Below are 19,738 nucleotides of genomic sequence, written 5' to 3' on the forward strand. Positions count from 1 at the left end.
TTTGCTCTGCCAGTCAGTGTATATACTAGATAAGTAATCTGCTCCACGTACAACACCTCTTGGACTATGTCCACTGGGCTTAGATTATGAAACCGTCTGTTAATGATATCTCCCTTATTAATCACTCCATCGAAAATGTGCACATGAGGGAAAAAGTGTTAGAAATGGATTTCCATCAAGGATGGTTGATTTCCATCCAGGTTGGTCTGGTATATTTTGTGGGAGAGCAAAATCATTGTTTCGGTTTTCTGTAAACTCCCAGTCCACTCTAGGTATTTAAAATACTATGGAGCTTAAAACTACCTTTGGGTGGGGGATGCTAAATATGAAGTCTGGTTAAAACATTTGCATTAGTTTTTCAGTTATAAGAAATGTGCCTTACACGGACCCGCTTTTAGGCTAAGTCCCTTCGAACATAGAGCGGAAAACGGTCCATTAATGATATCTCCGTTATTAATCCTCGTCTCGAAAGGATACAAATGGGAGAAATGTTTTATAAATTGATTTCCATTAAGGTAGGTAGATTTCCATTAAGTCTGGTTGTGTGTACTTTGTGGGAGCACAAAATCACGGTTTCGTCTAAACTCCCGGTCAATTGGGGGATTTAGAAAAATATTGGTCCTAAAACCTACCCAGGTATCGGTGGATTCTAAATATGAAGTTTGTTAGAAATATATGCAGTAGTTTTCAAGTTATAAGAACTCAGACAAACAGGCAAACAAACAATCAGACAAACAGGCACCAAAGCTAAAAAATATGTAAATAGTCATTATTACACCTGAAACGGATAACTGAATGAAAACTTCGCCAAAATAGTCACTGTACAGACACACTGTCGTTACTATTTTGTTTATATAGAAAATCATCGCCTATAAAAGCTACAAAAAGTAATTGGGTGGGGTTCAATGTGAGGAGATAATTCCTATAAAATAAATTAGGCAAGTATATGATGTTGATATAGTGATATAAGCAGGTTTTCTACCTAAGGAAAAGTACATCGTATCTCAAAATGCTTTTCATATCCATTATATTCCTTAAGACAGGTCACGTCTCCTAGCCACTTGTACATATACAGGGCATCGGAAAATTTTCGTTGTGTTCATTTCACTATGGGTACGTGTATAGGAAAACGAACTTTACCATACGGTACTATAGGGACGTATGTTTGCATGCCGTATTTACTCATTCCTACATTATACTGTTCATTTTACTTCATACACAGGCATAATAAAATTAATTCAACGGAAATTGTGCTGATGGACTGTATATCCACACGGGGCTGGGAGGCGTGGCCAGTCTTAAGTTAAATAATGGACAGAAAGAATATTCTGAGGTACGAGGTATTGCTGCTTCTTAGGCGTCGATATTTAGTAGTGGAACAGGTGCGAGGAGGCACACCCCTCCTACAGTAAAATCTAAACCCCATTGCGCAACATCTCCGAAGGGTTATGGCCTACAAAGCTACTGCTGCTCAGCCCGAAGGCCTGCAGATTATGAGGTGTCATGTGGTCAGCACAACGAATCCTCTCGGCCGTTATTCTTGGCTTTCTAGATAGGGTTCTCACAGTAAAGGTTGGGTGATATTTGAAACGTTGTAGTTTTGTGGAAATTTGAATTTATCATGGTTGCAGAAAGCATTCGTTTGCTTTATACATTTTTCATCTTTTCAAAATATCACTCGTTGTCAATTTTTAAAAGATATATAAGCATGCGTCAGAAAGCATTTCCTTTATAGTGTTCATAAATCTATGGATGTTTAATTGATTTTTATTTCAATATATTTACAGTACCTGTGTTAACGTGGTGTAGGGGTAGCGTGCCTGCCTCTTACCCGGAGGCCCCGGGTTCGATTACCGACCAGGTCAGGGATTTTTACCTGGACCTGAGGGCTAGTTCGAGGTCCACTCAGCCTACGTGATTAGAATTGAGGAGCTATCTGACGGTGAGACAGCGGCCCCGGTCTTGAAAGCCTAGAATAACAGCCGAGAGGATTCGTCGTGCTGACCACACGACACCTCGTAATCTGCAGGCCTTTAGGCTGAGCAGCGGTCGCTTCTTAGGCCAAGGCCCTTCATGGGCTGTAGTGCCATGGGGTTTGGTTTGGTTTGGTTTGGTTTGGTTTGTGTTGACGATATGTTCTGTGATTATTACTTGCATTCCTCAGTCGTAATTTATGAGATCCCATTTAAAAAAATATGCAGCGATTTAAAATCAAAAACATTTTCCCGGATACATTTCAGTGATTTTGGTACAACATAAATACCCATAGTATATGAAAATTATCAGGGAAATGCTTCATTACTGTATAGAATATTTAAAATTTTCAGTAAGATTTTTTTTGACTGGGAGTGATATTTTTAAAATTGTCTGGATCATTGGTCAGCACTGAGGCGTTCCGTTCGAAGTGTCCCGGGTTCAATTCCCGGCCGGGTCGGGGATATTAATCGCGTCAGATTAATTCTTTTGTCCCGTGCGACTAGGTGCTGATGTGTGTTTGTACCAACACCCTTGTATTCATATTCAGACAACATTTTACTCCACCAAATACCACACGAACACGCAATAAGTGATTACATCCCTCCATATGGGGTTGGTGGCAGGAAGGGCATCCAGCCGCAAAACAGGGCCAAATCCACATGTGCTACAGAGTTCGCACCCGTGAACCCACAGATGTCGGAAGAGCGGTAGAAGAAGAAGAAGAGGTGTTACTTTTTAAAATGACAAAAGTGTGTTCTAAAGCTTAAGTATGTTTTCTGCAAGCATGTTCAGTTCCAATTCCATATGACGTATACTGAATTATAGCGTGTCAAATTTCACTCGCTTTCTACAGTGATAAATTTGTATGTCCCCTCTTTAAACTGGAAAACACAGCCACTATCAAGGGTTGACTATATCAGGAATTTTCGACTCCTCGAATGGTATATAACATGTTGACATTATGCTAGAAAGGGTTAAGTATTGTAAACTGTTGGCTCTAGGCATTTACCGCCTACTTTATGTGCACGTTGCCAGGAGGAAACACACGCACACAACTGTAACACATAATGAGACTCTGACCAAACTGCAGCTGATGAGGACATGTAGTGTTCTCAAAGCTAGTAAAGAGCTCTCAAACCTGCGGGCGAAGAAGGAAACTACCGCACGCTTCACTTGACTTTCAAAATGGTTATTATCCCGGTCGTTCTGCAAGTTAGGCGGGGCGTTGGGTAAGATGCGGGCGTAAACTGGGAGAAAGACACAGTCTTCGTTTTTCTAAGACGTTAAAATGGGAATATGTAGTTTACATTTCAAGAATATTCCACGATGAGGATCGAATGTATATGGCAGAATATTCCTACATACTGCCTACAGGTTAAGTATAACTTAACTATAAATAATAATGACAATAATAATAATAATAAGAATAATATGTATCATAAACAGTGTTTATGATAGAGAAAGGTGGGCATAACAAGGAATTGTATCAAACAACAGAAGGAGAGGGCGAACTGAGAGGAAGGGAAGGTTAAAGTTCTATGGACACTTGTTAAAGATGGACAGTAACAGACTAGCGAAGAGAATCTTTGAATTCTTCAGGAAGAGGAAGGCAAAGCTGAAATGATTTCAAGAAGTGAGGTTGGACTTGACGAAGCTGGAGTTTCCGGAAGATCACATACTGGACAGAAATCAATTTACACGATTCGTCAAAATGTTCCATGGTTTTCGAAAGACTGGAGAAACTCTAGTGAGAAAGGAGAGACTTTATATAGAAGAACATAAAAATGAAGTTGATGATGATGTTTGTTGTTTAAAGGGGCCTAACCGCTAGGTCATCGGCCCCTAATGGTACGAGGCGAACGACATGAAAATTTAAACTGTAAAATGCTTCCACGGACTAGAGTCTAAAGCGAATGACGATCATAAAAATTATCGTGGAATAAAAACTATTATTGAATCCTATTCTTACCTTACCAAGGTAGTTAGAGTAAGAGGTAGGGATCACGCGCAGGTCTCCCCACCACGCTTGGCCGTCGGTGACGTCAACGTGAACCCTCAGCGCCTTGTCTTCTGTGTGAGGTAGGCTAATGCATAGCTGTAAGCTGTTCTGTTTTAGCCACAAGTTAGAGATAACAGAACTTCATAGATATTTTAACATCACCTAAGACAATGCATTCCACTTCACTATTACAATAGAGTAATAATAATGAGATCAAATACAGTGTGAATCCAGCAGCGTTTCTGAAGTATTTCGATCTGTATGAAAGGTAGTAACAATGCTAAGACTGTGATCGCAGTGGAATGGCCATTCCAAATGTTCATGTTCTCAACACCTAACAATAACAAGGGGCTCTAATTGTTACAGACTCGAACATTAAAATCTTTATGACTGCAAGAAATATGTCCGTTGTTACAAGCAGTATTGGGAAACTATGTATACTGTTAACAACACAAACGGCAAATGTTAGGAAACTGTCCACAACACAAACAGTACAGTAAATGTTCTCCAAGTGCCAGGAAATGACAAATTCCACGTTAACATTAGATAGACCATATTAATGAGCCTGTATATTAATATTCTTAGCACTGGTTTCATACACAACATAATAAATTGCCTTTCATAAAAAATAACAGGTATGTCATACACAAAGAATAATGCTGATATTAAAAAAAAAGAATATCAAACACACTTATCCATAGCATCAGTGGAATTTCTTTGCTTTTCTTCTTTCTTTATCGGTGTTGTATTAACTGAAACCCGGTCTCTTAAATATCTCACTTTTGTTTAAAGCGTCCATTCGAATAAAAGAACGGCTTCTGACGCAGCAACCTGCAAGCTCATAAATTTCGGGGAATTTCTTTTTCAGGATATTCGTAAGGTTTGTGATGATGTTAGAACCCTCTTTCATTTCTTTTCCGTGGTAAAACTGAAACTACCGAGCTCGATAGCTGTAGTCGCTTAAGTGCGGCCAGCATCCAGTATTCGGGAGATTGGGTTCGAACCCCACTGTCGGCAGCCCTGAAGATGGTTTTCCGTGATTTCCCATTTTCACACCAAGCAAATGCTGGGGCTGTACCTTAATTAAGGCCACGGACGCTTCCTTCCCCCTCCTAGCCCTTTCCTGTCCCATCGTCGCCGTAAGACCTATCTGTGTCGGTGCGACGTAAAGCAACTTGCAAAAAAGTTTGGGACCCTTTTTGAAATCTAATTTCCACCCCTTGTAGTTTGACCGGTTTTCTCTCCGTAGTTACTTTCTATATCGAGGTTCTTCTTCTTTATCCTAAAAGCTATATAGCCAGTGAAGTCTTCAAGCAGCTCCTTGGTTTCACGACTGTCCTCGAGCTGTTTTACTAGATCTTCAAGGGCTTTAACGAACCCTTGCTCATCCTTCGATAAAAAATAGGATGTTGTGGGCTCAACGCTGGCCTTAGACTGGCACACGATATCCGAGTTTTGATCGAGTTCATTAGTACGTATTTGGGCGTAATATTTCATAATCTTCCGGAGAACAGTTGGAATTTCTTATCGCCTCGGAAGCATTGAGGCTAGAAGCAATGATTTCACCTTTCGCGTCACAGCTGTCGAAAGAGGATCGTCATAAAGCCTTCCGAACCCTCGAAGCTGAGAAAGATAGCTTTCGATAATGTCTTGATTACTTCTGTCACCATTTATTTACGTCAGTGGTTTTAGGGAATACATGAAAGTGTATGTTTCGTTCCTTCGCGTGCCTGCTATGATTTGTGCAGCCTGCAATAGCATGACAAAGCATACTGAAAAGTGTGCACTATTACTGCTTTTTACGTTTCATCTCATAAAATAAACACACACGGTTTCTTATACACCACAGATATGTTACTATCGTTTATTATTAGCACCTAGCTTCTGCGTGCACAGCGATTCTTATTCGAACTATATCTACCTCATTCAGAGCAGATTCAACGCGAGGGTCCAGCGTGACATCATAGCTCTGCTTTGCCACTGCGCACCTCTCTCGTGATCCCTACCTTGTATTCTACGTATCTTGTTACCTTACCTACGGTGCGACGGCCCGTTTTCGGGTCATGGCCGACCCAGTTGCTCTCCGCCAAACTCGTCGATCTCGCGCAGCAACTCTTCACTTCTGGATCTTGAGGATGTGCGCTGCGTCCTGATGTACACCATCTTCCTATCTGTTACGGGGCCTTCCCACAGGCCTTCCTCCTCCAAAGTCTCCTAAGAATACCTTCTTTGGGATTCGGTGTTCTTCCAGTTGATCCTATTCACAGTGCCTTAAGTCTGAATGGTCAGCGTCGAGGCCTTCGGTTCAGAGCGCCCTCGGTTCGATTCCCGGCCTGGTTGGGGATTTTAATCGACTTTAATTCTTCTGGCTCGGGGACTGGGTGTTTTGTTAGTTCCAACACTTTCCTCTTCATATTCATACAACACTCTACACTACCAACCACCACAGGAACACGCAATGGTTGTTACATTCTTCCAAATACGTTTGGCGTCAGGAAGGGCATCCAGATCTAAAACAGGGCCAAATCTACATGTGCGACACAGTTCGCACAGGCGACCCCACAGGTGTGGGAAGAGTGGTAGTAGAAGAAGAAGTTTCACAATGCCTTAAGTACTGGAATGATACATATCTAAAGCAGGGGTTCTCAACATTTTTCGGTCGCGTTCCCATTCTGAAACAAGAAATATCTAGCTCCCATAGCCTATTCCTCTTTCCTTTCTTAGCACTTCTCACAGGCTACTTCGCACAAAAACGGACCACGATATCTACAGCGTTTCCTTCTGTCTATTATTCAAAAGAATGTCAGATAATCGTCTTGATATTTGCGCACTTTGCTTTTGGGTGAAGAATTAATGTTACTGGTAGGAGCAGAAGTAGAAGCAGAAGAAAAATGTACTTTGATTAAATTCGAATCTTGTTCTTTGTTGCGACTGAATATTTTTTTCAAGGTGGGGAGGCACTCGATAAATCACTTCGATGGGGTTTCTTTTCACCACTGCTAATATGCCATTTATCCGTGGGTATGGCGATACTTGTACTGTATTATTTTATTGTAAATCGGGATAAACACTGACAATGAACACGCACTAGAATTCACCTGTTCACTCGGTGTCTTTGACTTGAACTGAGTGCAAAGGCCTGGCTGAAATTGAGTTGCAATGGCAAATTTAGAATACTTTATTCTTATAAAGAAGTGGTGGTCACATTGTCAAGTGGCTTATTGACATTAGTGGTTGTTAAATGTTTGGTAAGTTGATACCGCTGCGGTGAAAAGGTGCTGTGTGGGAAATTGAAATGTTACCCGCACCTTTTCTCAGAATACGTGCTGGCAGGATCAACTGGTCACTTCTTGTGAAATAAGACAGCAAAAGTACGAGTTTATCAGTTTTGAATGGCGGTGCAATAGCTTCCTGCCTAGGTTCATGGATGTGAGAATCTGAAGGCAGCAATATATGTTACAGAATATGAAATATATTTCAATCAGAGCCGGCGCCTGCCTTGATCACTCTCTGCGCCCTCCATTTTGAGGAAAACTGATCTAAATGGATCCAAAATCCAGGTCAGCGGCTCCTCATAATAGTACTAATCACTGATGTTCCTCCTGTAGTGGTACTAATCACAGATGACGTAGACTAATGGTGTTTCTCGTATGGTAGTACTAATCACGGGTAATGTAATGTAGACCCATGCTATGTAACACACAAAAGGCACCACTCACAGATGACAAACCTATGGTGTTTCGCACATATGGGTACTACTCACAAGCAACGCTGACCCTTGGTGTTCCTCACATAGTGGGACTAATCATAGGCGTCAGTATTCCCGTGGAGTTCCTCACTTAGTAGAACTAATCACGTATAGTCATGGTGTAGCTCACACAGTGATACTAATCAAAGGTAATGTACAGACCCACGGTGTATCACACATTATGGTAACGCTCACAGGCAACACAAACCATGGTGTTCCTCAGATAATGACATTACTTATCATGGTTTTTCGCACAAATTGGTGCCAACCACAGGTGACGTAGACCCATGGCTCTCATTATAGAGTGGTACTATTTCATAGGTAACGCAGACCCATTTTGAACACAGTGGAACCGACCGGTGGAATGCAAACGATGACACTTATCATAAACAACGCCCAGACACATAGTGTTTCTCGCATAATGGTATTGCTCCTATGTCACGTAGGCCATGGTTTTCCCCGCAAGGTGGTACAAGTCGCAAGTAACGTCGACCCCAAGGTGTTCACCTCGTAATGGTACTAATCACAAGGTTCTAATATCATCCCTTGCTCCCCCCTTTTAGTCGCCTCTTAGGACAGGCAGGGGATATCGCGGATGTATTCTTCGTCTGCGTTACCCACCCACAGCGGGTGATAAATGAAGTAGCAGAAAGAAGAAAAGCAAGTGGCAGAGAGTGAATGCAGAGAAGGCTAAAACTACTGCAATGGTTGTCAAACGTGTTGCATAGATGACCGAAACTGAGGAGAATTAATAATGGCCTAAGCTACTGTGCACTGGCATTTTGACATAAGGCCATTTAGGCTGCAATAATGTCAATTTCTACGCACCGTTGTGCACTATTAGATGGTGGAGAAATGGATCTCTATTGGATGATATATGGCTGAGATTTAATTGATTCAACTCCAACTCTCTTACATGCCGAACATCGTAGGACGTGGGGTGTCGAATGGAAATTTTCCACACTTAAAGCGTCACACTGCATCTACCAAGTTTGAATCTGAATCATCCACTCCTCCAGTTGTTCCTGACATTTTGAAGTACGTAAGTGGACATATTAGTGGCTTGTCGTGACGTACTCGCTTCCTGGTTCTCTGTGGCTAACCAAACTTTCATATTTCTTGCGTTATTCGTGCTCTTGATATTATTTTCTCCTTCTGGTATAAAGACCAGGTATCAGGTTAACCTAAAAAAAACCAAACCCCATGGCACTTAACGCCCTTGAAAGGGCCTTGGCCTGCCCAGCGACCGTTGCTCAGCCCGAAGGCCTGCAGATTACCAGGGGTCGTGGTGGTCAGCAAGACGCATTTAACCTTCAAAAAGTAGACTAGCATACAGATGAAATGTGCAAAGCTCTTAATTAAAGGTATCCAGGATAACTTCCATAGCAAGTGTACATTGATTTAGGAGATACATCGAGTTCCATGTTGTTGTCTATTCAGCTAGTGTTTTTAACGTCGCACTAACACACCGAAGGTTTTCGGCGAGGCAAATATGAGAAAGTATTGGAATGATAGTCACCGTGGCCTTATTTTAAGGTACATCTCCATGATTTTCCTGGTGTGAGCATGGTAAACCACGGAAAACTATCTTCAGGGATGCAACATCAGAGCTTTGCGACCCTAACCACACGGTCATCTAGCTCGTTGAGTTTCATGTTTAAGGTCCCCTCTGAAGCCCCCTTCTGTTGAATACCTTGAACGACTTATCATTAAAATTTTACTCGTCCTTATTCTACTTATTCTAAATTAAAATACCAAGTCTCATGAAAATACACCAATCCCTCCTTCCGTTATTCTGCAACAAACAATCAAACAAACAAGCAAATAAACAGTTAATAATAATAATAATAATAATAATAATAATAATAATAATAATAATAATAATAATAATAATAATAATAATAATAATAATAATAATAATAATAATAATAAGTAAGTGAGGTTGTATTCTGCCCGAAGGCAGGCCCGAACCTCCGCAGAGGTGTGCCTGAGCCGGAGTTTACGTACGGTAGGGTGGCCAGTTCCTTTCCGCTCCTCCATTCTCTCACCCCCACCAACAGCGCGTGGCAATCCATCCAAATCTTGACCACGTCCAATGTTGCTTAACTTCGGAGATCTCACGGGATCCGGTGTTTCAGCATGGCTACGGCCGTTGGCAATAATAATAATAATAATAATAATAATAATGTTATTTTCTGACCATATTATTTGCATATATCATGCTTTGTCCCAGTGGCAGCCTTGATCATTTTCAGGAAGTTAATAAAATACAAAAAATAAAATATCCCGCTAACAACTTGTATGGTTTTCGGAGGCACCGAGGTGCCGAAATTTTACCTTACGGGAGTTTATTTTACGTTCCAGTACGTACCAGGCTGGCTTACTTGAGCACCTTCAAATACCACCGGACTGAACTAAGATCTAACTTGCCAACTTGGAGCCAGAGTACTCATCCCGTCAAACAAACAGAAGGTAATGTCATTTGTTCACTCTTTTACTTCGCACTACAGGATTTATATTCCCAATTACAGTGGAAATTGTTTAAATGTATTTATTTTTCAATGTTTCAAATCAGTCTATTAAGCTAATATCTGAAATATTCTGGTAATATATTTACAATGAGAAAGAAATATAATTTCATATCTAATCCTTACAAGAAACAAGTAGATTAAAAACATAATATCGTATCTGAAGAAGTCTAATAACCTAATATCTGAAATATTCTGATATTATATTTCCAATGAGAAAGGCACAATATTTAATATCTAATATAATTTAATCTTTTAAAAAATAAAATAAGAAAGAAAAAAAATCATATCTAAACTATTATTTTCTGCGATTTCTAACACTTATTTTATTTATGGGATAGGACTTAATTTAAAAGGATTGAAGTACGTCAAAAGTGATTGTCCCGTTAGGGACAAGTAAAACAGCTAGTGTTTTTTTCAGTACTCTATTCATCTAAGGATATGGACTTGATGTGAGAGTAAAGAAACAGCATTTTAGAACGGGCGAGTTGGCCGTGAGCGTAGAGGCGTGCGGCTGTGAGCTTGCATCCGGGAGATAGGGGGTTCGATTCCCACTGTCGGCAGCCCTGAAGATGGTTTTTCGTTGTTTCCCATTTTCACACCAGGCAAATGCTGGGGCTGTACCTTAATTAAGGCCACGGCCTATCCTATCCCATCGTCGCCATAAGACCTATCTGTGTCGGTGCGACGTAAAGCCCCTAGCAAAAGCGGTCAAAATTGCACGCCACACCAAGTTCAGAGTTACGTATAAATATATAAAGACCGAATTTACTTTCAAAATTTAGTAGTTAGCTGAATGTATGAAACACCCTCCTGCTTCCATTAGCAACTTCTCAGCTGTTAGACCACAGAATGCGTTTTAAGGAAAGTGAGCAATAAACTTCTTTTCTTCTTTCCGCCCTTGATCTTGAATGTTAGAGGAAAACATTATTTCTGTCAAGTATATTGCTGATCATACTTGAGCAAGGAGGGACCAAACTTGCGATTACAAAATGTTGTTTTCCAAATTAAACTTCTGTCCAAAATACATGGCCTTCCCTTGCGTACGTGTACATCGATACAGGTAGATAGTCGAAGAAATTGAACCGGTGGTCTGTAAGGCCATAGACATAGAAATATTCTTTAGTCAAACAAAATTATTATTTTCATAATATACAGACATATTGCAAATAATAAATCCTACCTCAGCCATCCTTTCGAAATGGTACTTTTCTCGAAAGAAAACCGAAAGTTGGCTCTTCAAACACCTTTAATGGGCCTCAAATTTGATGGTGGGGTCAACACTGTATTTATGAGGAGAAATTTGCGTAATGCGATGATATCTGTCAATATTATACAACTATCCTTTTCATAAGTCATTCTCACAACTTCAGTTAGATCAGCTATATTTTATGAACAAGGTGAATGTGTGCATCCAATCTTCTTACTCCATTCTGAAATTCTCAACAGATTAGAAAATCTTCTTCAGGTTTAGCTAGTTGTTACATGATTTTATGGTGAACTATATTCCACGTAATTCAGTTACTGATAAGCATTACAATATATTTCTTACGATTAAGGATTGTTGTCTTCGAAGTTCATCAATTGCACCATTAACAAAAATCGTGTAGCAGAGAACTCTTAATATCCGAAGACCATTGAATGTCGCCTTGAAGGCCGAACTCTGTTCCTGAAACTTTTCAAACTAATTTTTAATAAGTGAAAAGTTACTCTTACACCTACTTTCAAGAAGACGACTGATTTTGAAGAAAATACGAGAGAGGACAAACAAAAACTTTTCGTTTTTAATTAATTACACTCTTCAGTGGGAATTCAAAAGCGCACTCGGTCTCCCCTTCACCAGAAGAGTTCTCAGCTGTTACGAAGAAGTTTACAGCTTGTTTAATTCTCATTTATTTTTATTACTCATAATTACGCGTTCCTTAAGTGTTAAGATGAAAGGAAATATTACCTAATACTGAGAGAAAGTTATTCTTCATAAGACAAAAAAAGGATTTTGGTATATCAACGTTGCGCCTGTGAAAACCACTCCATGGCAATGCTTGCAGAGAAATATTGACCCGCAGCACATGTAACATTATGTACTAGAATTATTCTTCGGTGAAATTCGCATAGTATCGAGCTTTAGATGACAGAACCTTGTCGATCAGAGATTTTAGTTGAAATATTTCATATAGTAGTTTTGGCAGGTGCAACAACGGTATGTTCTTCGAATATACTTTTGCATACTTTTTACCTTTTACACTGATCCGCTGATGAGTCTATTAAATAATGGACGACAGATCGTAGGACAGAATAAATAGCGTCTATTCTTCACCATATTATTATGTATTATTCATTGTGTTCTTTTTATGCATTGAATTACGTTTTAAATTTGTATTTTACTTCTTTTATCTTGTGATGTACATTTTTTATCTTTCTTTATATATTTTTATGCTTCGAATTGTCAAATTTCTTCTTCGTTTGTTTCTTGAGCATTATTTGTTTTTTACTGAATGTCCTCCAAATCTATTATTCAGCTTAGTTATCCTTGATTTTATAATATAATAGTGTATTTTCCTTACTATCCTGCCAAGAAAGCAGGACCTTGGACCGTCAGATGTTCTTATTGTTAGGAGATGACTCAATCTTCAGGTCATAGTTTCATTAAATAAATAAATAAATAAATAAATAAATAAATAAATAAATAAATAAATAAATAAATAAATAAATAAATAAATAAATAAATAAATAAAATGTTGTGCGAATGGATTTTCATGGTTTATAAATTAATATAAAACTCTGAGTTCTAATATGAGTTCACTGAACGCATTTATACTGGATGTTCTTACTGGGCTTGGAAGAGGCGATATCCTTTTCATGCCAAGATTAAAGCTAATAAAATCCAACCTAAACATGCTATTCTGTGTCAAGTTTGCAGTTCTTATTAAGGAAAGCATTTTCTATGTCCGCAAATAAAGCCCATAACCTGACTTTTACTCATGAGAAATCGGTACGGTGTTCAGTTGAACGAAGGTTTCAACCGACGTGAAAGTAGTCATTAACGAAACGAGTGAGCCAAGCGAAGAGAGTAATAACGAATACACAAAGAACATCGTATAGAGAACAACGCGAACACCTAGAATACTTTGCTGACTTCATTCGAGAACACTTTTTTCACAATTTGTTTTTATGTCGCGCCGACACAGATAGGTATTATGGCGACGGCGGGATAGGAAAGGCCTAGGAGTGGGAAGAAGGCGGTCGTGGCCGTAATTAAGGTACAGCCTGGTGTTAAAGTGGGAAACCTTGGAAAACCATCTTCAGGGCTGCCGCCCACAATCTCCAGGATGCAAGATCACAGCAGCGCTCCCCTAACCGCACGACCAACTCACCCGGTCGTTGGAGAAAAGTCTTTATAACATGATTTCCCATTTCACTGAAATAGCCTTAAACATTCTTGATAAATTGGGGCCATTACCTCAACAAGCCACTTTTATATGTGCTATGATTTTAACTATTATGTACCCTTCATTGATGAGTTAGTTTTTGTAATGCTGCAGTAGTGCCATCTGGCAAGGATGAGTGACAGTAAGAGAGGCACAATACCCATCAACCAACAATAGTATTCTGCCAGAATAATGCTATTTTTGATAAGTTTACGATATTGTAGGCCATTACTTTTTGCTTCCTTCCCATTCAGAGATATGAGCGTAATCGAGGCTTGGTTTTTCAACACCCTCCCCGTTCAGTCATCCATTTTCCTCCCCATTTTTCGAGAAATCATTCCTTAATGCTTATATTCACATTCCCATGCATATCTCCATTAATTTCTCGATCGACAGGAGATAATAGCCAATCACTGACAAGCTGCTCGACTAAGTGGTATTTTTCGATCTATCAGTGAATGATGGCCGTGGAATGATGTTACTAGACGAATAAGTTTGATTGGTATTTTCCAAACTTGGAAAGATTACAATATGAAGATAAAGTTGGAATTCAAGAGGAAATATTTGGGCAAATATTCGTTTATAGGAAGAGGAGTTAGGGATTTGAATAATTTACCAAGAGAGATGTTCAATATGTCTAAATTATTTGCAATTCATAAAAGACTAAGTAAACAACAGATAGGGAATCTGCCACCTGGACGACTGCCATAAATGTAGATCAGTGATGACTGATTGATTGAAATTGCCTGCAATTTTTTCGTTTTCATTTCTGAAGCAGAATAGCAGCTTATAAAACAATCACGATACCAACCACCACCACCTTTATTTACTTGGTAACCGTGACGACTGAACAATATTTCTTTTCTTCGTCAGCTTAATATTCCTACACCACTGAACATCAATGCAATGATGTAGAGCCCAATGAATACTTTGGTTCTCCCCAAACATAAATACCCACTTTCAAGAAATTTTGTTCAGTCATATTCCCCGTGATGTGGGCAAAAAATAAGATAAATAAAAGCAGACTAAAACTGAACGAAACCTGCTATCAGCTTTTGTAAAACTAATCCCGGAAAAAAAAGGAGGAAAACTTTGAAGTGTTTATAGATTACTGGGAAGGCGAATATTGCGAACAATAAAAGGAGGCAAATTAATTCTACGTTTACTTTCATGTTAAAACACATTGTTGCCACTAACAAGCAAAGTGTGTTGTTTGATACGAGCTGGGTAATACTTTTCATACACAGTAATAGCTCCACAATTAAGAAGACAGAGCTCAGAAAGAAGAAGGAAGAGTCCTCGAAAGACAGTGAGTGTTACAGTTCGTTATGTAACTTTCATTTCATTTCCTTTATTCCCGGCCATTAGGAGATTCTTCTCGCAGAAAAATAAGCCCACTTCATGGGCAACTTTCCTCAACCCAGCGGTTCACTAACTTTTATGTGTCCGCCGCCTGAGAGCTAATCCCACAATTTCCGTGGAGTACCAAAGTTTAACAGGAGCTAAAGAAAGTTTTGTAAGATTGTGTTCCACGGATGGAAGAGTTCTCAGTTTTCCGCCGATACTAATTATGATGTCGCTGTGTCATAGAATACCAAACGAAGTACAGTGATAGTGATAGCCGAAAAACTAATATCTTTACGCTCAGCCTCAAAATAAGTTGAACCCATTTCGCTCCACAGTTACAGAAATGGTACGATTTAATTTCTCGTTCAAAATTTTTATTTTTAGTAGTGGTAAATAATCGATTATAAAAACGTCAATTTGGTATACTTGCCTTGGAACTAAGACAGTCTTCAATTGTTTTAAATCCATTTTCATCAAATTACAAAAACAAGATAATTCCCCTACCAAATTCCTCTTTGATTTCTTTTACCGCTTGTTCTATATAGACATTAAAAAGGAGGATGGAGGGGAAACTGCAGCCTTGACTCATTCCTTTATGGACTGCTGCTTCTTTATCAAAGCTCTCGATTCGTATCACTGCAGATTGAGTTATATATATTGGTGATAATTCTTCGTTCTCGGTATCTGAGTGCTTTCACCTTCAGAATCTCAAATATATTGGTCCAGTCAACATTATCGAATGTCTTTTCTAGATCTATGAACGCCATGTACGTTAGTGTTAATTCAGTCCTCTAAGCTCAGATGTAAAGCTTCACGTGTTCCCACATTTCTTCTGAAACAAAACTGATCTGCTCGCAACTCAGTTTCAACTCTTTTTTCATTCTTCTGTAAATAATACTTGTTAAAATGTTGCAGGCGTGAGATACTAAACTAATGGGGCGGTAGTCTTCATATCAGTCAGCATCGGTTTTCTTGGGAATGTGTATAACTATTTCTCCCGAAAATCGGATGGCACATATCCTGCATCATACATCTTACACATTAAATGGAATAACCTCGTCATGATGGTTTCCCCTAAGGAAATCAGTAATCCAGACGGAATTCCATCAATTTCTAGGTGCCTTGTTTTTATTTTAGGTCTCTCAAAGCTCTGTTGAATATTGACCTCAAAATTGGGTCTCCCATTTCATCGCATCAACAGCGACTTCTTGTTCCAGAACCATATCATCTACGTCTTTACCTTGATAAAACTGTTGGATATTGTCAGTGAGGAACATTTCTCTGCATCTTAAAACACTTTAAAACCGTGAGCAACTTGCCCACGTATAAATCTAAACTACAGGTTCTTAGTCCTTTCATTGTTTACGGTACACCATCGCACGAGTTGACAACAGTTCGTGAGACTCGACCTTGCGCACGCTCATCTTGCTTTCAGAAGTCAAATGTTTGTAGATTTTCAGTCGTACGTGTTCAGCATGTTGAGGTCGTTATGTTGACAGGTGTTATAGGCTTTATTTTATAAACATTGCTTTCTTGTTAAAGCTGAGTTCGCTCTGATTAAAATGTAGACATTTCTTGCTGAGTTAGTGACAGAATCGAACTGTAACAATAGGGTGAACCAACCGACTCCATATGCAAATACTGCAAGAGCAGTTTAGAGAGAAACAAGATAAATAAGAAAAGGGGATAGGCTCATGTTCATTGAACAAGAAGAGCGTGTGTTTGACTTCAGTTCGACCATGAAATTTTTGTGTAAGAAACGACAAGAACAATTTTCTCATTAGTAACTCAACTACTTTAGTGTGAAGGTAAGTCGACAAAACTGAAAATAAATATTGTTATGAATAAAACACCGTCTGTCTTATCATTCTAATTTATTTCAGGATGGCCCAATAAATGCATACACATACACACACGGACAGTTCTATTCAACTATGAATAACCACACTCACTAATTGTTGCCTATATACAAGTCTCTTAGAGCAGGACTCCATCTGGACGGTCTTTCACTTGCGCTCGCAAGTCCAGTCATCCCACACAGCAGTTGCGTGCAGACAGCTAGGCTTTAACACAGGCCACTGGCCACACAACACACGATGACTTTTCCTTGGCTCGACTAGAGTGACAGTCTAGAATTCACACACTGAAACACAGTGAACAACTAAACAGTGACAAGTATACAACAACAGGTAACCAATAGGATAATGCTCCTCACAATAACGACCATTGACACTATTCCAATTACACTCATGATAGCTGCTCAAATCGCTGACTACGGTGGGCCTTAGTCCACAGAATTACACACACACACATACACAAACACACACACGCAAACCCAGAGAGAGAGAGAGAGTACTCCGTATCGTTCCCGACGATATCTTGACGGATTAATTAGTAATAATAATTAATTACTTAATTGTGTACTTTTTCTACTCAATCGCACTAGGCACTTGAATACACGTCAAACATAAACAGAATACATACATTTCCTTACCGGCGCAGTACTGTACTTCATATTCTCTTGCAGTCAGTCCGGCACCATGGCTAAATGGTTAGCGTGCTGGCCTTTGTTTAAAAGGGTCCCGGGTTCGATTCCCGCCAGGGTCGGGAATTTTAACCATCACTGGTTAATTTCGCTGGCACGGGGGCTGGGTGTATGATTCGTCTTTATCATGTCATCCTCATCACGACGTGCAGGTCGCTTACGGGCATTAAATCAAAAGACCTGCACCTAGCGCGCTGAACATATCCTCGGACACTCCCGGCACTAAAAGCCATACGCCATTTCGTTTCATTTCATACAAAGTTATGTACATAACTGAAAAAGAGGTACTGATAAATCACAGGATCGGAATATCCGTTAAAATCCAAACCGAGAATGGAAATACACTGAACGGCTTCATTGGATGTGAGATGAAGATCTGTCAAAGCGCCCTAGAAAGCTCGAAGTGGGCTCTCAAAATCAATATGTTGAACTGTCTGTAACTTCTCGCAACAGTCACAGTTTTGGGGAAGTCCGCCATTTGCTGAATATATCATCACACCTGCCATAATCAGTCCCTATTCGATTGAGAAGAATTCTCCACTGACGTCTGTGAAGAAGGAGCTTACCTGGCTGAACACACGGGTATCACTTGAATGATATAACAGAGAAGAACATTATTTTCATTGAAGTTTTCAGGCATCTAAGATGTTGAACGAGCTGCGAAGAGGTTTGTATGCCGTGTGTCGTGGTGGTTGTCTCGATTTCAGTAACTTTCTTGCAGTTCTCGACGAATCAGTACGGACTGGTATGCTCGGACTGCATTCAATTTTACTCTCTGTTTCCAGTAGCGTTTATGATCTCCTTAATGATGGTGGTGGTATGCTGCTCAGGACAGGTAGGCAATATGTGTTGATAAGACAATATGTACAGCCGTTAATGAAGAGCATTGTCCAATTCAGTTGGGTATCTATTATTTTGCGATGAGTATTATACAGTAAAACTTGTTTTCAACGGATCTTCTCTAAGTGGAACCAGGTCCTAGACGGAAAGTTATCCTAGTTATCACAGAAAAACAGGGCTAAACACAATCTGTCATACGCAGAAACGGAAATCAAACTATAAAACGAAAATTGTCAAGTTGTCTTCATGAATCATTTAGCAGTATTTTAACCGTCCTCTTCATTTTAGCTGGTCTATAATGCAAGAGCAGGTACTTTATACGGAACAGTAGGCCCATGTTCCTTCTTTTTCTGTCAATTTGTTTTGGGGAATAACTGCTGGGTATTTCCATTGGATCGTCTGAACCGCTTAGACTCTAGAAACAGCTGCCTGTATTATTTTGAATTCGCCACTTTTTGTTCGGTAGTTCTCACTGCGGGAAAAAGAAGATGATGATGATGAGGAGGAACACCATGTTCTAAGAACAAAATGCCAAGATGCTCTCAAAAGTCTAAAGTATCTACAAGAATTAACAGTGTAATTTCTGAGGCTGAAGTTTCAGTGGTAAGTCAGGCAGGCAACTGCATTGCAAGACCACTGCAACCCACAAAACCATGTTTGACTGCAAGAAAAAAATGATATGGCCTATGGCTTTTAGTGCCGGAGGATATGTGCGACGCGCCAGGAGCAGGATTTTTAATTTGACTCCCGTAGGCGACCTACGCGTCGTGATGAGGATGGAATGATGATTATGACGACACATACACCCAGTCTCCGTGCCAGCGAAATTAACCAGTGATGGATAAAATTCCCGACCCTGCCGGGAATCGAACCCAGGGCTCCTCTGACCAAAGGCCAGCACGCTAACCATTTAGCCATGGAGCTGGACTGACTGCAAGGTACTGCGCCGGAAAGAAAATGTATGTATTCTGTTCATGTTTGACGTGTATTCAAGTGCCTAGTGCGATTAAATAGACAAAGTACAGAATTAATTAATTATTAGTTAGTAATTAATTATTATTATGATCGAATACTTGCTATAATTATTTCTCTTGCATTACAAATTCATTTTAATAATTTAATATTCCCTACTTTTAAGAATCCATTCAAGAATATACGTCTTCTAATTTCATTCCATGCCACCTCTCCATTGGCAGCCAGGAACATACTGCTTAGCCCAGCAGCTCGTCACCTTTCCTCCAAATCTTCCAATCCCGAGGATTGTAGCATATTCATAACACAACTCGTTTATCGGAAATCGCCCATAACAAATGGATCTGCTCTCCT

Source organism: Anabrus simplex, chromosome 8 (genome assembly GCF_040414725.1).
Source record: "Anabrus simplex isolate iqAnaSimp1 chromosome 8, ASM4041472v1, whole genome shotgun sequence".
Classification (NCBI taxonomy): Eukaryota; Metazoa; Arthropoda; class Insecta; order Orthoptera; family Tettigoniidae; genus Anabrus; species Anabrus simplex.